Below are 25,274 nucleotides of genomic sequence, written 5' to 3' on the forward strand. Positions count from 1 at the left end.
GCAAGCAAAGTGACAGAAGGACAGGAAGCCTGAGAGCCCAGCTGTGTGTAGGGCTAGAACAGCAAGGTCAGCGACGGCGGTGACTGTCTGGAGTGGGACAGTTCGGAAGTTCCTGGAAGGACCCCGTTGGCTGTGTGCCCGGTGGTCTGGAGCAGTGTTCCGAAGGACAGTCAGCACCAGGGCAGGGGCCTCTCGGACCCCGGCAAGGCTAGGAGTCGCCCAATTTGCCGAATCCGTCAGTGACGGGGATGCAGATCCCCCAACAACAAAGTCCCGATTGACGGCAACAGCCAGACCATTAACGGGGAGACACCGCCACCGCCAAGGCACCAGTTTCCCCAGGGCCAGCGCCTGCGGGCAAAGTGTAGAGCTCCTCCGGCCCAGATTGCAGTCGGGGAGCGGGTAACCGGAGGGAATCCACCGATACCACCAGACACACAGGTGCAAGGAAGAGAGAAGTCACCGCCACCTACCGGGAGTGCAGGTGCAGCCGTCTGTGGGACCGTCCTACCAGCCCTTGGTTTACCGTACAAACTGTGTCCGTGTCAGGCTGAGTGAGTACCATAGTGCCGCAAGGTACAGCGCTGCCCCCGCGTCCCTGCGCCCTCCAGGCCCTACACTTTACATCTCTTCACCGGGCCCCGGGATCACCAACCCCTACCCACGGAGGGGCAACACAACACCTGGCTGCTCCCATCACCATCCCCGGGACCCTCACACTGAGCAGCGGTGGTGCCATCACCACAACCGTGGGTGGCGTCACGAACTATAATCCCAACAAACAACCCCCCTTTTCACTCACGGGCGAGGAGCGCCGCTCGAGACACCCCGGGATCCGGCCCGCAGCTCGAGCCACCAGGAGCAACTGCCGGACCCGAGCAGAAGGGGTGAGCGCGGTGTGCTGACACCCTCCTCCCCGCCCGCGACATGTGCAATGATGATTAAATATGGAACATTTGTATTGCAGATATATAGTGGCTGTATATCTATATAGACTCCTTTTTGATTAGGTATCTGAGCACTTGCACTTTATTTGTCTGCATAATTTACATTATATATTTCCTTTTTTCTATAAGGATATACAGCTTTATATATTCACAGTATATTTGTGATACAATTCTGCATTATTTTATCATCATTGTACATAATATACATCTCTGCCTTCGCGTACTTCCCATGTGGTTTCTTATCACCACTTTTTTTTTTTTAATTAATCTTTTACTATAAAACCGCAGGTTCTGAGGATGTAACAGTAAAAGAGGACAACACAGCAGTGACTCACAAATAAGGTTTATTACACAAATGGGGGTAGGGCAAAATACATATCAATTAATGCAATAGATCATAGTATAAACTGGTTGCACATAAAGCATACAAAAACACTTATATACTGGACAGCTTCTAATAAAAATAACTAATCTGTGTCTACTTTTCACTACATAAATGGCCACTCCAACTATCGTCATATACTTATATCTGTCAGGGTTCCTATCTAACAGAGTCAATAACGGTTAGTCATAATAAACAAATAAACTCTGTGTATGATATATGCAGCAGGTTCACAAGCTGTTCCCATAGAAACTGGGCACGATGCTGTTGGCTATCTCACATCCCAAAGAACAGAAAGCTAAGCAGCGGACAACAGCCCAGCTCACTACAATCATCTACAGAAGTTGAACTTCTCCATTTGGTAATTTAACACGTGTTAGGAATACTGGATCATGACTGGCGTAGTCTGTAGCTTGACTATGAAGTTTGGGCTCTGGATCTTGACTGCCGAAATCTGCGGCATGACCATGTAGGGGCTCTAGATCTTGACTGGCATAATATATGTCTTGACCATGACGTTGGGGTTCTGGATCTTGTAGTCTGCGGCTTGACCACAAAGTCAACACTCTGGATCCACTCCTTTGCGGGCTACACAACCTGTGCTTATCCAGGCTATTAATAGTTCTGGTTGCATCCTCAACAGACAAAAGCCTGCTTTACACGTTGCAATTTCGCATACGATAGTGTATGCGATTTGCAACGCCCCCATCGTATGTGCGGCACGTTCAATTTGTTGAACGTGACGCACAAACGATTAACCCCCATCACACGTACTTACCCGTCCATACGACCTCGCTGTGGGCGGCGAACGTCCACTTCCTGGAGTGGGAGGGACGTTCGGCGTCAAATCGACGTCACGTGGCAGCTGGCCAATAGAAGCGGAGGGGCGGAGATGAGCAGGACGTAAACATCCCGCCCACCTCCTTCCTTCCGCATTGTCAGCCAGGAGCTGCAGGACGCAGGTATGATCTGTTCATCGTTCCCGATGTGTCACACACTGCGATGTGTGCTACCTCGGGAACATTGAACAACCTGCCATTCAATTTTAGAGAAAGGTACAATGTGTATGCGATGAACGGATTTTCGTTCAATCGCAATCACACGTACGTGTCACACCCTGCAATGTACTTTACAATGCCGGATGTGCGTCACTTACGACGTGACCCCGCCGACACATTGTAAGATACATTGCAGCGTCTAAAGCAGGCTTAATGAGCACTCTGCATCCCTGATTGCATATCCACTTCCTTCTTGCATTTGATGCCAAGTCCTCTCCTCTGATATCCAGAGCTTATATATTTTGCTGTTGTGCCACTGCTATCACCTAAACTGGTGTCTCCCTGAAACTCTTCCCTTGAGGAAACAGCTTCTTCATTCATTGGTTCCGGATGATGTCTTTTGCCAGCAAAGGGCAACGATCTCCTATCAACCCTGTTAAATCTGATTGGATGCAAAGAGTGTCATGTCCACCTCCTTAAGCCTGCTTTACACACTTCAATAGATCTTTCAATCCGTCGTCGGGGTCAAGTTGTAAGTGACGCACATCCTGCATCGTTCGTGACGTATTTGCGTGTGAAACCTACATGCGATCAAGATTGAACGAAAATACGGTGATCGCATACACGTCGTTTATTCCTCATACATTGGACGTTTTGTTGTACGAAACTAGTGAATTGTAACGTGTGACATCCCTCATACGATTGTGATGTCTGAGGGTATGTGCGCAGGTGTGCGCTCTGCACCGCAGCTTAAAAAAGGTCTGTTTCAGAGCGCAGCTGAAAAGCTGCGTTCTGAAGCGCCTCACAACGTCTGTTATTCACTAATCTCTGTCAGTCCGTCACTATCTCTGTCCCTCACTCTCTGTCCATGTCAGTCTATCCCCCTCTCTCATACTCACCGATCCCCGATGCTGCACGGCATTCACACTGCTCTGGCGGCTTTTACTGTTTTGAAAAAGCCGGCCGCCCATTAAACAATCTCGTATTCCCTGCTTACCCCGCCCACCGGCGCCTATGATTGGTTACAGTGAGACACGCCCCCCACGCTGAGTGACAGGTGTCACACTGCACCCAATCACAGCAGCCGGTGGGCGTGTCTATACTGTGTAGTGAAATAAATAATTAAATAATTAAAAAAAACGGCGTGCGGTCCCCCCTAATTTTAAAACCAGCCAGATAAAGCCATACGACTGAAGGCTGGTATTCTCAGGATGGGGAGCTCCACGTTATGGGGAGCCCCCCAGCCTAACAATATCAGCCAACAGCCGCCCAGAATTGCTGCATACATTAGATGCGACAGTTCTGGGACTGTACCCGGCTCTTCCCGATTTGCCCTGGTGCGTTGGCAAATCGGGGTAATAAGGAGTTATTGGCAGCCCATAGCTGCCAATAAGTCCTAGATTAATCATGTCAGGCGTCTATGAGACACCCTCCATGATTAATCTGTAAATTACAGTAAATAAACACACACACCCGAAAAAATCCTTTATTAGAAAAAAAAAACACAAACACATTCCCTGGTTCACCACTTTAATCAGCCCCAAAAAGCCCTCCATGTCCGGCGTACTCCAGGATGGTCCAGCGTCGCATCCAGCGCTGCTGCATGGAGGTGACCGGAGCTGCAGAAGACACCGCCGCTCCTGTCACCTCCACACAGCAAATGAAGACAGCCGCGCTATCGGCTGAGCTGTCAGTGAGGTTACCCGCTGTCACTGGATCCAGCGGTGGATCCAGCGGTGGCCGCGGGTAACCTCAGTGACAGCTCAGCTGATCGCGCTACTCACCGCCGCTCCGGTCAGCAACTGAGGTGAGTAGCGCGATCAGCTGCTGTCACTGAGGTTACCCGCGGCCACCGCTGCATCCACCGCTGGATCCAGTGACAGCGGGTAACCTCACTGACAGCTCAGCCGATAGCGCGGCTGTCTTCATTTGCTTTGTGGAGATGACCGGAGCGGCTGTGTATTCTGCAGCTCCGGTCACCTTCATGCAGCAGCGCTGGATGCGACGATGGACCATCCTGGAGTACGCCGGACATGGAGGGCTTTTTTGGGCTGATTAAAGTGGTGAACCAGGGAATGTGTTTGTGTTTTTTTTTCTAATAAAGGATTTTTTCGGGTGTGTGTGTTTATTTACTGTAATTTACAGATTAATCATGGAGGGTGTCTCATAGACGCCTGACATGATTAATCTAGGACTTATTGGCAGCTATGGGCTGCCAATAACTCCTTATTACCCCGATTTGCCAACGCACCAGGGCAAATCGGGAAGAGCCGGGTACAGTCCCAGAACTGTCGCATCTAATGCATGCGGCAATTCTGGGCGGCTGTTGGCTGATATTGTTAGGGTGGGGGGCTCCCCATAACGTGGAGCTCCCCATCCTGAGAATACCAGCCTTCAGCCGTATGGCTTTATCTGGCTGGTTTTAAAATTAGGGGGGACCGCACGCCGTTTTTTTTTAATTATTTAATTATTTATTTCACTACACAGTATAGACACACCCACCGGCTGCTGTGATTGGGTGCAGTGTGACACCTGTCACTCAGCGTGGGGGGCGTGTCTCACTGTAACCAATCATAGGCGCCGGTGGGCGGGGTAAGCAGGGAATACGAGATTGTTTAATGGGCGGCCGGCTTTTTCAAAACAGTAAAAGCCGCCAGAGCAGTGTGAATGCCGTGCAGCGCCGGGGATCGGGGATTGGTGAGTATATGAGAGAGGGCTGCTCAATTCAGTTACTCAGGGGATTAGCGGTCACCGGTCCGCCCTTCACTGGTGACCGCTAATCGGGACGCGACACAGACAGAGCCGCAGCATGACAATGAACTCGGGTGAAGTTCACCCGAGTTCATTCTGACAGTGCGGCTCTGTCTGTGTCTGCTGTCATCTGCCATTCACCGCTGCTACATGGCTGTCTGTGTCTGCTGTCAGCGGCCATTCAGCTCTGCTACATGGCTGTCTGTGTCTGCTGTTAGCGACCATGTAGCAGAGCTGAATGGCAGATGACATAGTAAAAACGCATCCCTACATTACACACGCTTGGCAAGTCAATAAGTAATAAAAAAAAAAGGTGCCCAATGCATACGTCACAGAACACATGATCTAAAGTATCGCACACAAAATTGATCAATTTAACATAGACTACTAACGCACGTGTGACAGCAAATGAACGACCTACGTGCAATCTCATTCAATCGCATATGCGACCTGGGCGTGTCACATCGCATACGAGATCGCATACCTAATTGTAAGGTGTAAAGCTGGCTTTACACTATATCAATTGTTTAAATTTATCAATAGAATTACATTTTTTAGCTTCATATACTCCTTTTCCTCCATTGTCTTTCAATGTTGTAATAATAATTATTATGCTATGTTATATTTTTATAATAAATATAATGGTGGACCGCTGACAACAAGGTAATACAGATTCCATATTCACTAACACCCACAGTCAGATGATGTTATAGTCTGTTCAGGAGTTTCCTAAAATAGGTGTATCCATTTAAACAACCATGGAGCACCATTATCTCCTCCATAATACACAACATCCAGGAGATTAATCCTGGCGCTATTTCTATAGGACAAAGAGACATCCAAATAGAGTGTAAAATAAAATCACAAGCATCAGCCGGCATTTCTTTTTGTGCAAATGCAATATGTAGGTGCACATTCTCACTGCAGCTATTAACAGACAAAACCTAGAATAAAAACATTGAGTAGATAGCCTGCAAGGAAACAAGTAGTAGTAATACATGTGAATAACATAGGGTACTTAGTTAACACCATTTTGATTAAAAGAGTGTAAAAGCAATCCCACCGCGAGAAGGTGTACCCAGTTAGGACGGTCCCTAACTCTAGTGACTCACCTTGATATCTGCCAGTGAGCCTCAAAATAGACAGGGCAGAGCAAGACATTGACCTGATTTTTTTTCTGCCTGCCTGTGGTAATGTTGCAGGCAGGGGGGACAGACCATGGCAGGGAAGGCTACCCGAGGCACTCAGATCCAGGATCGTGGCTGTGGCCCGAGTGGCAGCTGCATCTGGGGCTCGTGCAGCAGCCCGCCGCCCACAACTGTATAAAGGGGTTATTTACAGAAGAGAGTTTGTCAGTGACACCACCCGTGGGTTGCGGTAATTTGTTGGTAACACTGCCGTTGCCTTTGTATGGGACGCCCGGGGCTGATGGCGTGGGGCAGCAGGATGGTATCCCCTCCACGGGTAGGGGAGGTTTAGTCCCGGAGCCCAGGTGTAGGTGGTGTGCAGTGCTGGGGCACAGTCTGCAGGCTGGACCGGAAGATACCGGTGTACTCACAGTTTAGAAATAAGTCACACAAAGTCCATGTAGTAAGCCAAGTGCCGGATACCGGTAGCCTCCGGAGGGGTGTGCTCGGGTCCCGCACACCGGTAGACAGGACAGGGGCCCTTCCTCCTGCACTTCTCCCTATCCCCCGCATTGGGCTTCCGTTTCACTCTATCTGGGCTTACTGGTGGGACAAGACGTGGAATCTTGTCCCCTGCTGGTTAATCGGTAAGGTGCTTGAAGCTGTCCTCGCCCTGTGGTCCAGGCACCCCGATTGTGCACAGCCTCCGGACTGGATTCCCGCTGTCGGGACCGGCGGGCTACAACCCTGCCCCAATCCACTTAAGGTCTCCCGCGACCGGATCTCCATCGCCTGTGGCCCTGCTCTGCCGTCTGCCACCCAGTCAGCTCAGGTAGTCCGGGAGCTACAACCCCCAACTACCACTTCACTCCTCTCACTTCCTCTGTCCAGACTTCACTGTTGTGTTCCCTCCCCTGACACCTCAGAACCCCTAGGTGGGCATCACCATCTGCCTGGCCCAGCCCACTGGTGTGTCCCTATTGTCCTGGGGGGTGTCTAGGCTTTATGGTGTTTGTACCTTTGTGGGGATGTATTGGTAGGGCAAGGAGGATAGAGTCCTGCATCTGTAGGATGGATGCAGTCTCCGGTGACAACCTGGTTTTGCCAGGGCGTCACAGTAATACAAATTTAATATTCACTAACTGCCACAGTCTGATGTTCTTATAGTCTGTTCAGGGGGTCTCATAAGATCGATGTGTCCATATAAACCACCATGGATCGGCATCAGCTCCTTCATAATACACAATAACCAGGAGAGTAATTCTGGATCCACTTCTATAGGGCAAACAGATATCTAAGCATAGTGTAAAACAGTAAGGATTGATTTATTTGGTCTAATTTTACTCACATCATTTAAAAAACCATAAAGCCCTGTGCGCACTAGAAAACGGAATTTTCTTAAGAAAATTCTGCAGGGTCTGAAAGATTACAGCACCCGCAGTAAAAAAGCGCGGCAAGCCGCACCCGAAAACTGCATGCGGTTTGCTGCGGTTTTTCCGCAGGTTGGTACATGTGTTTTAATGCATTCAATGCAATAAAGCACATTGAAGAAGAAAAAAAAATAAAGTAATTTCCTTCTGAGATAGATAGATAGAAAGATAAATAGACAGATAGAAGAATGGATAGAGGACAGATCAATCAACAATCAACACTGTATTTCTCACGAGCGGTAGTGTGTTCACATTACCGGCCGTGGGAAATGCCCTGTGGTTACCTCTCTGCAGGCTCGTTGCGAGGCTGCATTCAGTACAGTGTCAGTCACGGCTGGATGCAAGAGACATAGGATCTCGGTGGATTTCGCCGGAGCTATGTGTTTCGGGAGGGGTTAATAAAGGGGTGAAAGAGGGGGAAATTTTGTGTTTTATTTAAAATAAAGGATTTTTCGGTGTGTGTGTTTATTCACTTTACCTACAGGTTAATCATGAAAGCTGTCTCATAGACGCTGACATGATTAAGCCTGGACTTAGTGGCGGCGATCCGCTGCCATTAACTCATTATTACTCTGATTGCCACCGCATCACGGCAACAGGAAGAGCCGGGACACTCCGGGACTGCTGCATAATGGATGCGACAGTCCCGGGGCAGCTGCAGGCTGATATTCTCGGCTTTAGAATTAGATCACAACACCGACCTACACAATAATAGCTGATTGCCACTATGCTGATAATTAGATACTCTAAGAAAAAGTGGCATGACACAGAACTCCTTAAAAAACCATTTTTATTGAAATAATTTTAAAATAGTTTACAACAAGGATCCTCAGTTTTATGAAAAGTGAATACCGCACACAATTTAAATCAATCAGATTAGTTCTAAGACAAAAGTGAATATGGTCAATTAACCCACTACATCAGGCATTGCTCTCAGCATACATATTGCAGCCACATGGTATGAACAGTGTATAGCCCTATTGCAATAACTATGCAGTTAAACCGGCCAAGTAGCCCAGCAATTACATATACGTATAAGCAGTGAAAATAAAAATTCCCAGCAATTACAATATATATGGTGAAAACAAAGTTTTCAACCCTGTGGGGCTGATCTTACAGGAGTCAAGGTGCCAGGTATAAGGTTAGTCAAATCAACACATACCAACATAGTCTATTGACCCTCCAACAACCCGTAAGGCAATGCTAGGTTAGAATAGATCCAAGGGGTAAACCATACTGACCAGTGAAAAGTGGCGGTATCACAGCGACTTGTCCCTACGCGCGTTTCACCTCTTCATCAGGGGACGTATGAACAACTGAGTGGAATATGGATCTTATATACCCTGGATGTTTTCTTAGAGTATCTGATATTCTCGGCTGCAGGAGGAGGGGGGCATTAACCCTGGCCCTCGCCCTCCCCAGCCTGAGAATACCGGGCCGCCGCTGTGTGCTTACCTCGGCTGGACGGTAAAAATACGGCGGAGCCCAGGTATTTTTTTTTTATATGTCCGTTTGATTTTTATGTGTTTTCTATATGTCCGTGTCTGTGTGTGAGTTCGATATGTGTTTTCTATGTCTGTATCTGTGATGTGTGTGTGTGTTTACTCTCTGCTTCACTTCCTCTTCCTGGCATAATGACATCACTTCCCTGCAAAAACGCAGGCAGTGATGAACATTATGTCCCGAAACCGCGAAATACCGCAGGGAATAACGCAGGGAAACGTAATGAACTGCACAGAATTTGCTACCCTCGTTATTCCCTGCGGGATTTCACGATTACATTGCAGTCAATGGAGTGAAATGCCGCAGCGACGTGTGGAAAAGAAGTGACACGCAATTGATTTTGCTGCGGGAATCCAGCAGCAAAGCATGCAGCTGTCAAAATCCGCATAGTGTGCACAGCATTTTTTTTTTCTCATAGGATTTGCTGGTGAATCACTGCAGAGATGTTATTGTGACGGGGTATGCAACAGAGCAGTGAGGGGAGCCAGGCCAAGGAACAATCCAAAGGGCTTTATTGGAACCACAAAGAAAAAGCAGCAAACATAAATATAGATCCTTCAAATCTGCAAGGAGTCCACAACAAAAAAACAAAAGATCCAGGGGCACCGCCTGGTATTCCGATGACAGGGAAATTAGGGCAATGGTCCTTATATGAGTTCCTTGAGTCCAACAGGGTGAACAACAAAACAATCCCACGTGGCCGCGGATCTCCAGTCTGTAACAGTCCATACACACAGACCCCAGGATCCAGCCTCAGCTATAGATCCTAGTACGTCTCCAGCCGAGATCCAACTAACTAAACTAACATGTTCTTCTCTCCTGGGATCAGCCCCTTAGGTGGGCACACCTCCCCCTGGCCATTTGACGCACGAATGGACTTTAGACTGCTGGCTCTGTTCTGTTTTGTTACCAAGTTGTAGATTGGAGAAGTCTCATGCTGAGAAGAACAATATATATATGCAATCCCCACCAAATCATACATACATCATGACAATTCCTTCCCCTCCCACCTTGTGTACGTACTAGGGACCTCTACAGGTCGCTGGTTAAGTACACGCAGGCATGGCTTACAGGACTCAAGGCTCCTCTTGCCTGGACAGTCCATCTGCATTTTGGGTGTTGGCTCCAGGTTCTTTAGTGTATGATGAAGATGTAGGGTTGAATGTTCGGGTCCAGTTTATATCCTCCTTCACTTAAACTCTGCTTCCTGCACCCACAAATCGGCATTGTATATCTCCCACATCATTGCCTAGGAGTATGTCTGCAGGAAGGCCGCTCATCACACCGATTATGCATTGTTTTGCCCCAAAGCCATAATCCAGGGTCACACTCGCTCTTGGAATGTATCTTTGAGTACCTCCAGCCAATTCAATGGCAATTCCTGGTCCCTTTTGAATTGCTTCTGGTTGAATTACTCGGGGATCTGCGATGGTGAGAAAAGCCCCAGTGTCACGAAAGCCAACAAATTTTTGGCCATCCAGCACGACCTCCTGTAGATGTTTATGCTGAAGATCATAAGAACGCGTGGCTGTGCCTCACACTCCATAGACTCCTGGTAGGGAAGTCAACATATCAGAGTCACTTGGCAAATCATCAGGGCCTGAATCCAGCTCTTCTCCTGCTGAAGATGTCTGTAGATAATGGACAGGCAAAGGTGGTCTGCAGCTGTTCTGCCTCTGAACACCTGGACAGTGAGCTTGCAGATGACCAGGCTGCCCACATTGATAACATCTGCGCTGCGTCTCACTCCGTCCAGTTTGCCTTCTGGAGAAGTAGGTAGGAGACCTTGGTGACTGATAGGGAGGTGCAGGTGCTGGAGGTGGTTGTCGATTTGGAGGATGACTCCACTGGATAGATGGGCATGTGGCCCGCAGATGTCCGGGATGCCCACAGCTATAACATCTCCGCTCTTCTACTTTCTCTCCTCGTCGTATTCCAAAAAATGTGGTAGAAACAACTGGAGGCACGTACACATGGGTATCCACATGAGGTGGTGATCTAGGTCGAGGAACATTGGACACTGAAGGACAAGGAACCTCTGGTGTTGGGGAGCTGGTCATTTTTGCTCCCTCTGCTAGCAGCTTCTTCCATTGAGGCTTGATAGTGAGCGCCTCATCAGCTAGAGCAGCAGCTTGTTCCATTGTCTCTGGTCTGCTCTCACGCACCCATTCCCGAATCTCAGTAGGGCACTTGGCATAAAACTGTTCTTTTAGGATGACCTGGATGAACGTCTCCCAAGTTAAGGCCCCCTCTCCCTCCAGCCAGCGATGGCATACTTGTTTCAGTCTGTGGCCACACATCTTGAAAGACACTTCTCCATCACAGGCTAATGTACGGAACTTAGTCCTATAAGTATCTGGGGGCACGGCATAATGTTCCAGAATGGTCTGTTTTATCTCCCCATACTCACAATTCCACTGAGGGTCCATAGCTCTATAGGCGTCGGCAGCTCCACCCTCCAAGAGGCCCACCAGGTGTCTGACTCGCTCTCTTTCTGGGACTTCCATTAATCAGCACTGATGCTCAAAGTCCTGAAAGAAGCCCTCAATGTCACCTGCAGCTTCATTAAATGGCTTAAAGTCCTTGTGGGACACTCTGGAGAATTCCCTCATAGTTGGTGCTGTGGTTACAGTTTGTCTGGAGCCTCTAGCTGCTTCCACAGCAAACCTCCTCTCCAGCAATGTTGCCCTCTCTTGAGCTCTGTGAATGGCCTCCCTCTTATCTTCTATGGTGGCCTCATCTCCAAGCAGTGCCATCTCCTCCTCATACCACACAATCCATTGACTTTTTTGGGTATTTACCTCCAGCTCCCGTCTTTCCTCCCTTTGCTGTGGAAATTGTTCCTCGGTGCCATCTTGCAGGCAAGCGTTTTCCAATGCCTCAATTAGTTGCTCCTTAGAGAGTCCTTTGTAACCGACTCCTAATTCACGGGCCATTGTTTGTAGGCTCACCACAGTCCAGTTCTTGTACTCTGAGGTTCTGATTCCAGATGTTAATGGGCCGTTGTCCTCCATTCTTTCTGCTCTGATCCCGCCGCTGCCACCAGTTTGTGACGGGGTATGCAACAGAGCAGTGAGGGACGCCAGGCCAAGGAACAATCCAAAGGGCTTTATTGGAACCACAAAGAAAAAGCAGCAAACATAAATATAGATCCTTCAAATCTGCAAGGAGTCCACATCAAAAAAACAAAAGATCCAGGGGCACCGCCTGGTATTCCGATGCCAGGGAAATTAGGGCAATGGTCCTTATATGAGTTCCTTGAGTCCAACAGGGTGAACAACAAAACACAATCCCACGTGGCCGCGGATCTCCAGTCTGTAACAGTCCATACACACAGACGCCAGGATCCAGCCTCAGCTATAGATCCTAGTACGTCACCAGCCGAGATCCAACTAACTGAACTAACATGTTCTTCTCTCCTGGGATCAGCCCCTTAGGTGGGCATACCTCCCCCTGGCCATTTGATGCATGAATGGACTTTAGACTGCTGGCTCTGTTCTGTTTACCAAGTTGTAGATTGGAGAAGTCCCATGCTGAGAAGAACAATATATATATGCAACCCCCACCAAATCATACATACATCATGACAGTTATGAACATAACATGCAGCAAAACCTCAGGAAAACCGCGGCAAAAACCAGTAAGTGCGCACAGGGCTTAAGAGTATGTGCACATGATGACCTTTATTTGTGTTTTGACGCTGATTATGTTCGCTTCCTCATATATCTTGTCAAGCATTGTTTTATCAATCCATGTGAGCATAAGGGGTACTTTGCACGTTGCGACATCGCTAGCATCGGCTAGCTATGTCCAGCGCATTAGCACCTGCCCTCGTCTCACATGCGATATCTTGTGATTGCTGCCGTAGCAAACATTATCGCTATGGCAGGATCACACGCACATACCTGGTCGGCGACGTCGCGGTGACCGCCGAATAATCCCTTCTTCAAGGGGGAGGTGAGTTTGGCGTCACCGCGACGTCACTAAGGGGCTGGACAATAGAAGCGGAGGGGCGGAGATGAGTAGGACGTAACATCCCGCCCACCTTCTTCCTTCCGCATTGCCGTCAGGACGCAGGTAAGGAGATGTTTGTCATTCCTGCGGCTTCACACACAGCGATGTGTGACGCCACTGGAGCGACAAACAACATCGTACCTGCAGCAGGAGCGACATTATGAAAATGAACGACGTGACACAGATCAGCGATTTTTGACTGTTTCACGCTTGTTCATCCTCGCTCCTAGGATTTACACATTTCGATGTCGCTACCGGCGCCGGATGTGCGTCACAACAACCGTGACCCCGACGATATTTCGGTAGCAATGTCGCAACGTGCAAAATACCCCTAAGTCATTGGACCTAATAAATAGAGTTGAGCGAGTACCTAACTATACGTACTTGCTATACTCATAACGGGTACTGTCTAATACTCGCGTATTCATTCTGAATAGTGTGTGCAATGCAAGTCAGTGGGGATAAACTCGCAATGTAACAAGTGACAAGAATGCCACACTATTTGCTACTCGTATGAATAGTGCAGAATTCATGTTACTTCTTACATTGTGTGTTTTCACCATTGACTTGCATAGCACATGCTATTCGGAATGAATACACGAGTATAAGACAGTACTCATTATTAGAGATGAGCGAACCGGTCGCGGTTCGGCTCGAGGTCGGTTCGCCGAACGGAGGTCTCGTTCAAGTTCGGTACGTCAAACGTTCGACGAACCGAACTCGAACCAATAGGCTATAATGGGAGGCAATCACAAACACATAAAAAAGGAATTTTATAAATGTACACATACAGTTAATAACATTGTCATAACACTTACCGGTCCCCGCGATCCCTCCTGCACTCTGTCTCCTGCCGCTATTCCATCCGATGATCGCTGAATCCTCCCGGTGACCGGCACTGCCAGCAGTGATGCAGGACCTATCGTGACGTCAAAATAGCCATGTGACCAGTCATGTGGCTATTATCTCATTGGCTACAGACTGGTCACATGACTATGACGTGTCATGTAGGACCTGCGAGTGCATCTCTCCGGTACACGGTGCACATTTGTGTATCGCCGTGTACCGGCGACATGCTGTAGCACACGGTCGACTCCCCGTTCCGTTAGGGACCGGCTGACACAGCCGGTCATTAACGGAGATCACCGTTGCCATAGCAACGCAGTTAGCGGTGACGTCACCGCTAACCGCGGCTCCGGGAATCACATGATCGGAGCCCTGTTGCTATGGTAATGCGTCTGTCACCGCCAGCAGCCAGCAGCACTGATCTCTCACTCCGTGAAGGCTGCAAGCTGCTTTCCGTGCAGCCATCACGGAGTGATTTCTGCACGGGAAGCAGCGTCTTCCCCCATTCAGCAGTGATGGAGCAGAGCTGCATTTGTTGAACGAGAAAGACAGAAGACCATGGATCGTGGAGGGCTGTCAGGGGGTAATAAAGATGGAGTCTCTAATGTGTCTGTGTATTTATTTCTATTAAAGTATTTTTTCTCTGTGTGGTGTCTTTTTTTAACCCTTTATTGGAGATTCTTAATGGCTGGGTCAAACGTGCCTGACATTAAGAATCTCTGGCCTAATACTAGCTAGTAAAACAAAGCCAGTATTAACTCATGATTACCCAACAAGCCACCCGGCTTAAGGGCTGTTGGAAGAGTTGGATACAGCGCCAGATGATGGCGCTTCTATGAAAGCGCCATTTTCTGGGGCGGATGCGGACTGCAATTCGCAGCAGAGGCGCCCAGAAACCTCGGGCTAACCTGTGCTGCGGATTCCAATCCCCAGCTGCCTAGTTGTACCCGGCTGGACACAAAAATGGAGCGAAGCTCACGTCGGTTTGTTTTTAATTATTTCATGAAATAAGTGAAATAATTAAAAAAAACGGGCTTCCCTATATTTTTGGTTCCCAGCCATGTACAAATAGGCAACTGGGGGTTGGAGGCAGCCCGTGGCTGCCTGCTGTACCTGGCTAGCATACAAAAATATGGCGAAGCCCACGTCATTTTTTTGGTGGGCAAAAAACGTCTGCATACAGTCCTGGATGGAGTATGCGGAGCCTTGTAGTTCTGCAGCTGCTGTCTGCTCTTCTCCATACAGACACACATATGGCGAAGCTCACGTCCTTTTTTTGTAGTTTTTTGGCAAAAAAAATAAAAAATGCTTCGCTGGATTTTCCATTGCCGTGAAGGTAACACCAAGCAGTGGGGGTTAGCAGCCAGTAGCTGCTTGGATTACCCTTAGCTAGCAATACAAAAAATGCAGTGGGAGCCCATATATATTTTTTTTAATTATTTATTTAAATAACTAAAAACAAAATGGGCTTCCCTGTATTTTGATTGCTGGACATCACAGTGCTGTAAAAATAAATCTTTAAAAAAAATGACGTAGCGCTCCGCGGTATTTTTGTTTCTCAGCGCAGATAAAGCAGACAGCTATGGGTTGCCACCCCCATCTGCCTGCCGTTACCTTGGTTGGCAATCAAAATACAGGGAAGCCCATTAATTTTTTCTATTTAAAAAATAGTTAAAAAAAAAACGTTGGGTCCCCCCATTTTTGATAGCCAGCTAGGGTAAAGCAGACGGCTGTAGCCTGAAAACCACAGCTGGCAGCTTTACCGTGGTTGGGGATCCAATGTGGAGGTCCCCCCAGGCTCTTTTTTATAATTATTTTATAAATATTAATAATTACACAAAAAAAGTAGGGTCCCCCCCAAATTGGATCACCAGCCAAGGTAAAGCGGACAGCTGTGGTCTGGTATTCTCAGGGTGGGAAGGTCCATAGTTATTGGGCCTTCACAGCCTAAAAATAGCAGGCCGCAGGCACCCCAGATGTGGCGTATCCACTAGATGCGCCAATCCTGGCGCTTCACCCCAGCTCATCCCGTGCCCTGGTGCAGTGGCAAACGGGGTAATAAATCGGGTTGATACTAGCTGTAAGGTCACCTGACATCAAGCCCAGCAGTTTGTGATGTCATGGCGTCTATTAGATACCCAACATCATAAACTGTCAGTACTAACAAAAAAAAAAAAAAAAAAAAAAAAAATCGATAAAAGAAATTTATTTGAAAAAACAGTCCCCAAAACATTCCCTCTTTCACCAATTTATTGTAAGAAAAAAAATAAAGGGGTCCCACGACGACTCTGGACCGTCTAGAATATGGGGTGGAGACACTCAGGGAACGTATCCCCCATTTTGTATTAGTGCTGTCACGCTCCCCGGCTCCCCTGCCACGCTCCCCGGCTCCCCTGCCACGCTCCCCGGCTCCCCTGCCACGCTCCCCGGCTCCTTTGCCAGGCGTCCCCCGCTCTACGGCCTCCATGCTCCCTCACCTGCGTCCTCCAGGCAACCCGGTCCCCGGTCCCGGCGCCCATCTGCGATGCTGAGCGCTCCTGCATCCTGTGCACCGCTCCCTGCTCTGGCTTCTGGCACCCGGGCCTGGCGCATGCGCATTAGGGCGCGCGCGCGGTCATTGACCCTCTCTTAAAGGGCCAGCGTCCTCCAACAGGATATTGAAGATTCAGGTGCAGGGTATATAGGGGGTTCCTTTCCAAGTGGGCGGGGCCTGTTCTTCGTTTTTGCTAAGCTAGGAGTCAGGTCTCCCTGTGCCATTATCTCGTACTTGTCTATCTCTCTTGTAGAGCCGCTCCTGTCTCGACAACCGGTCCTGACGGTTCCAGAACCCCGAACGGACTGTCCGCCATCTTCTCAGTTCCTACCGTCTCCGATCCCTGGATCCGTGTGGTGACCGACCTCCCTGTTCCGCTGGTTTCGGACCCTGCCTGACATCATCTCGGCCTCCGAACCTGCGCTCCGTCACCCGGACTACCTTCAGAGACTACGTGGTCCCAAGGACTTCTACACCCACTCCTCTGAACGGCCTGTCCTGCTACCCGTAGTGCTTCGGCTACCGGGCACCTTGCCCTCGGTGGGGTGCTCAGTCCAGTGGATCCACCTCCTGGGCCTAGCCGTCATCCTGGTCCTAACAAGTGCAGACCCTTCATGTGAGGAGTGTGGGTGCAATGAATCTGCACTCACTCTCCCCGGGTCCACAGCAGCAGAATCCATGTGGTAATGGTGGCTACCAAAGCTGCAATGCCCTGCTCATGAGGTAAGGGCATGCCTAATCAGGAGAACTATTCTACATTTCCAAATATTGGTATTTGCTGATATTATTGCTATTCCACCTACTATATATTGGGGATAGGATCTTGGAGATGGAATACCCCTTTAAGTCCAGTTATCCAGCTGAATGAATACATAACAACAGAGCTCGCTATTTAGATGTGTTTTCTTGTGGCGTATAACGGACTCTCATGTTTGGTAGTCATTCAGCAGGGCAACTATAAAAGCAAATCCCTCCATTTGGAAATGTAGTATAGCTCTCCTGATCAATTATGTTCCTTACCTCATGAGCAGGGCATTGCAGTAATAATAATAATTTATTCATTTATATAGCGTTATTAATTCCAGAGCGCTGTATGTCTTTGGAGTGTGGGAGGAAACCGGAGTACCCGGAGGAAACCCACGCAAACACGGGGAGAACATACAAACTCCTTGCAGATGGTGTCCTTGGTGAGAATTCAACCCAGGACCTCAGCGCTGCAAGACTGCAGTGCTAACCACTGAGCCACCGTCCCGCCCATTTAGCTTACAGATGCATAACCACCACTCACTGTGTCTGAACACAGGAAGCTGAGCTGACAGCCGCTCTGTGCATGCGGCAGCGTCTATTTTGAAGGAGAGGGCCGCGGGGGATCAACGCTGCACAGGTACCGTGGGACACCGGGGAACACCGGTGGGGTTATAGGGGGTGACCTGGCAGGGCCTGGGGAGGAATTTTCTGTCGCATGTGTCATGGCACATGTGACAGAAATCAGAAAAGTAGGGTGAATGCGGCCGGCGCGCTGCTGTGCGCGCGGCCATCTTTGATTTCTGGGAGGGCATCAGGGGGGGCACTTTGGCGACACCGGGGGACCGGAGGGGAGATAAATAATTTTTTACCGGCGCTGTCATTTACTGTAACGTGAACATCGGTGTACGGTGTATACCTGTGATCACGTGAGCGGGGACCGGAAAAACCGTCCTGAATCATGATCTCCAGGGTCTCAGCTAGCCCTGAAACCCCGGAGATTTTCTGATGCTGGGGGGCGCTATTCACTTATTTCTGCCTGCTGTTTATAAACGGCAGATCAGAATAAGGCTACATTAACACGACCGATCCATTTTTGCGGTCTGCAAAAAACAGTCCGGTTTTTTTCACGGGTGAATCCGTGTGGCATCAGTTTCCGTTCCGTAGACGGTCCGTATGTCATCTGTTTGTCATCCGTGTGCCTTCCGTTTTTTTTGTGTACTGCAAAAAAACTGAAGGAGGGTAAATGCATAAGTTTACCCAGGATCTATAGCTTCATCCTACATGAGGCGGTCACATGTTCACTCCAGTGCCATTTTCTACTGCTTTTCACAGCGTAGAGCGCTCTGGTGATTTTCTTGTGCTTGTGCACTTCATATCAGTCTTTTCTGTCATTATAATGGCAGAAAGACACATAATGTCCCACTCTCCTACATTTTGTAATTTTGCACCCTTTGGTGCCTTTCATGTGGCACTAAGGGGTGCTTACCTTTGTATTTAGCCAAAAAAATGAAAAAAAAAAATGACGTAGGGTTCCCCCTAGTTTTGTAGCCAGCTAGGGTAAAGCAGACGGCTGCAGCCTACAGACCACAGCTGGCAACCTCACCTTGGCTGGTAATCCAAAACTGAGGGCACCCCACGCTGTTATTTTAAATTAAATAAATAATTAAAAAAAAAACCACGTAGGGGTTCCCCCAAAATTTGATCACCAGCCAAGGTAAAGCAGACAGCTGGGGTCTGATATTCTCAGACTAGGGAGGTCCATGGTTATTGGACTCTCCCCAGCCTAAAAATAGCAGGCCACAGCCGCCCCAGAAGTGGCGCATCCATTAGATGCGCCAATCCTGGTGCTTCGCCCCAGCTCATCCCGCGCCCTGGTGCGGTGGCAAACGGGGTAATATATGGGGTTAATACCAGATGTGTAATGTCACCTGGCATCAAGCCCTGGGGTTGGTGAGGTCAGGCGTCTATCAGATACCCGACATCACCAACCCAGTCAGTAATAAAAAAAATAGACGACAAACACATTTTTATTTGAAAAAACACTCCCCAAAACATTCCCTCTTTAACCAATTTATTAGAAAGAAAAACAAATCCAGGTCTGGTGTAATCCAAGGGGTTGCCATGACGATCCACACTGTCCCAGTCAATGAAGAGCAGAATGTTCCCCATTGGCTGGGAGAGCAATGCAGTGACCTGAGCTAACATCATGGGTCAGCCCAGGTCACTGCAGGGTATTCCAAGTGCTGCTGTCAGCGAGGTACATTACCTGCGCTGATCTCCAGCACACTGACAGCACCTGTCACTGAGTTCAATGACTGCCGCCTTCACAGCCAAGTATCGCGAGAGGCCCGTGACGTCATCGCTAGTCAGTCTCGGGTCGGAAGCGAGAGAAGGTGATGTGACAAGCGGCGGCCATGGAGGACAGTGACAGCGCTGAGGTCGGGATGGCGGGACTTCATCACCGCAGGTAAGCCGAGCGGGACCATGTGTGCAGAGTGTGTGTGCAGAGTGTGTGTGTGTGTGTGTACATGTGTACATGCCGCGGGCAGGAGGGGGCGGAGCGAGCTGAGCGGGGAAGTGTGGGCTTCCTGCACGTAACTAGGATAAACATCGGGTTACTAACCAAAGCGCTTTGGTTGGATGCCCGATGTTTATCTTGGTTACCAGCTTGTGGCAGGCTGCCAACGATGGCTCCTGCACACTGTAGCTGTAAAAAGCCCTGCTTTTTTGCTGCTAGAACCGTTCTCGAACGTATCTAGAACTATCGAATTTTAGCAAAAAAGCTCGAGTTCTAGTTCGATCTAGAACAGCCCCAAAAACCGTGAACTGGAGAACCGCGAACCGCGCTCAACTCTACTCATTATTAGTATAGTGAGTACGAAAAGCTAGGTACTCGCTCAACTCCACTAATAAATCAATCCATACTGTAATATACTATGGTTAGATGTTTGTTGGTCCTATAGAAGGAGACATGGAGGATTATTTCACTGGATGATGTGTATGCTGGAAGAGCTGATGCCGATCTGTGGTGGGTGAAATGCAAAACATGTATTTTATAAGACCCCTGAACAGACTATAAGAACATCTCTGGTTGGGATTGGATATTAAATCTGTATTATCTGATGTTTTAAGCGGTCTAACGTTACATTTTTTGTGACTTTTCTTCTAGGGCCTATGAAAGTTTTTGTCTTTTTGTTGAGCACCTGCTCCCTAAGAGTCTATTTCTAAAGAGTGCCATTTTGTTCCCTGACAGCTGAATTTCATACGTGTTGAATATCAAATATATTGAATTATGTAGCCTCTGTGCACTTTATTTTTTTGCATTTGCCGAAAACCATGGTACCTTTCTTTTCATATTGCCATGTCACATGAGTATTATCATTACTGGAGAAATATTTTAATTTTTGGTTAAAGGATTTACACAAATTAACAATACCTCTTACCTACACTTCAGCATGCAATTAATAAATGTAAGCTGAAAGCAAACTAAGTTGCACTATAGAATCTCAATAATATATCTAAAAAGTTCTGCGAACACCAACAAGCTGGTCAACCTTGACATTTCTCAAAATATATTCAGCACTAATCAAAGGGTGGGATGCACAGGTTTCATACAATGGTTTTTGTCGCGGGCGGGGAGGGGGCCGTCGCTGCTGCGCTCTCGATGGCGCTCGGGTCCGGCGCTGCTGCAACCTGCTGCTTGCTGCTCGCTGCTCGGTGGCTCGAGCGGTGGGCCGGATCCGGAGGCTCGAGCGGCACTCCTCGCCCGTGAGTGAAAGGTGGGTAGTTTTTGGGATTAGGGAAGTCGGTTCGTGACGCCACCCACGGTTTTTGGTGAGGTTGGGACTCCACCACTGCTCTGGACGGGGATCCCGGGAGCGATGACGGGGAGCAGCCAAGATGTTTCTCTCCCCTCCGTGGGTAGGGAGTTTGGGTGGTCCCGGGGCCTGGTTGGGGTGACTGGAGAGTGGATGGCAGGGTTCAGGGAGGTGCAGGGTCGTGGGGGCAGCGCGGTGCCAGACGGCACTGTGGTACTCACTCAGCCAGTAACGTACACGGAGTCTCTGGTAAAACAAACAGCTGGATGGACGGGTTCCGCAGACGGCTGCGGTGATCACTCTCGGTAGGTTGGCGGTGATTGCCTTTCCCTGCACCTGTAGTGTGTTTTCGGCCCCGATGGCTTCCCACCGGTAACCCGCTCCCCAGCGTGGATAGATGCCGAGGGAGCCCCTTTTGTGTGCAGGCTCTGGCCCTGGGAACTGTAGCCTTGGCGGTGACTGTATTTCCCTTCATGGTTGAGCGGTTGCCTTCAATCGGGTCTTTGCTGCTGGGAAACCCTGGAGGTTCCCGTCGCTAACGGACTTGACCGGTTTTACAGCGACACCAAGCCTGGTCGGGGTCCGTAGGCCCTGCTGAATGGTGCTGGCTTCTCTTCGCTCCCCGGTTTGGTACCGGCGGGCCACCGCCCATCCCCGGTCGTACGGTTCCGCGTCGATCGGCCCCTCCTGCAGACGGTCACCACCGTCTGCCAACCTTGCTGTAGGTGTCCGGGCCACGTACCCGGACACGGTCAGTCTGCTCCTCCACTACTACTTTACTCCTCTCTCTTCCTACTCCAAAACTGTTCTCTTTCCTTTTCCCGCTTCCAGGACTGTGAACTCCTCAGTGGGTCGGGCCAACCGCCTGGCTCCACCCCACCTGGTGTGGACATCAGCCCCTGGAGGGAGGCAACAAGGATTTGAGTGTGACTGGTGTGCCTAACCGGGGTGTGGGGTGTGTTGTTGTAGTACCTGTGACGTCCTGGCTTGTCCAGGGCGCCACATTCCCCCTTGGTTAAATGCAGACCGTCCGCGGGCTGCCCGTCCATCACCGGTTTTATTTTCACAACTGAAAGAAAGGTAAAACATATAAAAATATTCAACATGCATTTTTTTTTTATGACTCTTCCCTTAACGGGAGGTACGGTACTTTAATGTTACTTAACGGTACATTTTTATTAATGGTAACACAGTAATGGCTTCCGCTCTCTCCCGCCCAAACAACCTGGCCCTGATGCTGCCCCTAAGAAGTCGGCAGCACCCCTTGCCCCAGTCCATCACCAAGCTGCCCGAGTGGGTACGGTCTCTTTCAGGGGACCCACGTCCATGGGGAACCCCTGACCCCCGGAGGATGGCCACCGGTCCAGGTGGTGACCGGGCCCCAGCCTACTCTGCTGCGGGCCCTTCCTCCAATCTGCCTCTCCGGAGGCGGTAACGGATGTATGCCAACAATTATTTACATGCCACAAGTTTGTGGTTGCCCTACACATTCTCGGGCATGTCCGTAAGTAGTTCCTTACGCCAACGGTGCAAAGGGTCCCCTCTGGGACAACTTGCCGGCACCGGCCGGTTCAATCACGGTTGCAAATTTGGTAACAGTTCGGCTGATTATTTTCATTCACTCACACAACGGCTCTGATGGTCCCAACGGGGACAACTTGCACAGCGGAGGGACCGCTGACTTACTGCAGGTCCACCACAGCGGCCGGAGGAAGAGGCTAGGCCGGTGCTTGGGCCTCCTGACTGCCCCTCAGTTTGGCGTCGAGGGCAAACCAGCCCCTCTCTCCGCAATGCCGCGTGTACTGGACCAAATCCCCTGGGAGCAGGTTACGGCCCGGGTGGTCCTCTGGTAAGTGGGCATTAGCGTCCCGGCGAGCTACGAAGACTTCGGCCTCCAGGCCCGGCTCAAAGATGAATCCATACCCCCGACGGACATCAAATCTCCTCACTTGCCCCGCGTGGATTGGGCCCCGTACCCGGAAGGTGGCTCTACGGAGGCTTTTCTTGGATGGTGCAGGCTATCAGTGCAGCCTTTCGCCTTTCCCTCTCCGCAATTTCTCGGCCCAGCGGGGTCGGTTCCCTGTCCCAGTAAGGGGCTACTGCTTGCCCCTGCGCGCGGGTCGGGCCCCGCGAGACTTCCACCATGCTGCCCACCACTGGCGCCCTCTGTGGAAGATCCCGCAGTGTCATTGCCTTGGGTTCTACCTCACAGCAATGACCCGGCGCAGCCTCAGCCGAGGCGTAGGGGATGGGTACAGGGTTCATCTCCCGCTTGACCTCCGCCTCTTGCTGCATGGGACGGGCTGCCGGAGTCGGCACAGGACCAGGCACGGTCACTGCATGTGCCTCCGGTAAATCTCCGCTGATGGGCTCGGTCTTTGGCAGCTTCCAGGGAAGCGGTTCAAGATGGTTATGGACTTAGACTGCAGGTCGGTCCGCTTGGGCGGACGGGCAGGGTACCACTACCGGTTGGGCAGGTAGCGGGCCTAGTGGCGGGGTGGTAGCAACTAATACGGGTAGCGGGGGAGGCAGCAGGGTGAGAAGGTGCAGGCCGGGCCCCTCAGCCACAGCGGCCGATCCCTTCGGACTACAGGGGTGTGGGTCGCTTACCCGCCTCTCCAACTCTTCCTCCACCTCGCGTCTCCGCATAGCCGTCACCACGTGCACCATGTCGGCCTCCCACTCCTCCATCAGGAGCTGCACACGGACCTGCAGACGGCTGCTTAGCTGGACGGTCCGGACTTCCACCCACGCCGCGGTACCAGGCGCGGGCGCGGGGACGACGGTGTTGCCGAACGGACTGTACATCGTTGCAGCGGCCTCTTCCAGGAACCAAAGATGGCCTCAGAGTCCTGGCGTCCCTGCTTTTATAGCCGCGGTTTACATGCGGCCAGACGCCATCCGCCCCCCTTGGTTTCTTCTCAGCACCTCTTCTCTCGGGGCGGAGCTTCGGCTTTCGCGCCTCCACTGCTCTGGAAGACGCTCGAGCGGGGAGCTTTTTGCGCCCAATATGGCGGATTCTGGAATTTTTCGGCCGGACACCACCAGCGGGACACAAGTCGCACTTCTGCCAGGTGGTAGAACGGTAAGATCCTGTTCGTGACGCCAAGTTGTCGCGGGCGGGGAGGGGGACATCGCTGCTGCGCTCTCGCTGGCACTCGGGTCCGGCGCTGCTGCAGCCTGCTGCTTGCTGCTCGGTGGCTCGAGCAGTGGGCTGGATCCGGGGGCTCGAGCGGCACTCCTCGCCCGTGAGTGAAAGGGGGGTAGTTTTTCGGATTGGGGACGTCGGTTCGTGACGCCACCCACGGTTTGTGGTGAGGTTGGGACACCACCGCTGCTCTGGACGGGGATCCCGGGAGCGATGACGGGGAGCAGCCGAGATGTTTCTCTCCCCTCCGTGGGTAGGGGGTTTGGGTGGTCCCGGGGCCCGGTTGGGGTGACTGGAGAGTGGATGGCAGGGTTCGGGGAGGTGCAGGGTCGCGGGGGCAGCGCGGTGCCAGACGGCACTGTGGTACTCACTCAGCCAGTAACGTACACGGAGTCTCTAGTAAAACAAACGGCTGAATGGACGGGTTCCGCAGACGGCTGCGGTGGTCACTCCCGGTAGGTTGGCGGTGACTGCCTTTCCCTGCACCTGTAGTGTGTTTTCGGCCCCGATGGCTTCCCACCAGTAACCTGCTCCCCAGCGTGGATAGATGCCGAGGGAGCCCCTTTTGCGCGCAGGCTCTGGCCCTGGGAACTGTAGCCTTGGCGGTGACTGTATTTCCCTTCACGGTTGAGCAGTTGCCTTCAATCGGGTCTTTGCTGCTGGGAAACCCTGGAGATTCCTGTCTCTAACGGATTTGACCGGTTTTACGACGACTCCAAACATGGTCGGGGTCCGTAGGCCCTGCCGAATGGTGCTGGCTTCTCTTCGCTCTCTGGTTTGGTACCGGCGGGCCACCGCCCGTCCCCGGTCCTATGGTTCCGCGTCGATCGGCCCCTCCTGCAGACGGTCACCACCGTCTGCCAACTTTGCTGTAGGTGTCCAGGCCACGTACCCGGACACGGTCAGTCTGCTCCTCCACTACTACTTTACTCTTCTCTCTTCCTACTCCAAAACTGTTCTCTTTCCTTTTCCCGCTTCCAGGACTGTGAACTCCTCAGTGGGTCGGGCCAACCGCCTGGCTCCACCCCAC

Source organism: Anomaloglossus baeobatrachus, chromosome 8 (assembly GCF_048569485.1).
Source record: "Anomaloglossus baeobatrachus isolate aAnoBae1 chromosome 8, aAnoBae1.hap1, whole genome shotgun sequence".
In the NCBI taxonomy this organism is placed as follows: Eukaryota; Metazoa; Chordata; class Amphibia; order Anura; family Aromobatidae; genus Anomaloglossus; species Anomaloglossus baeobatrachus.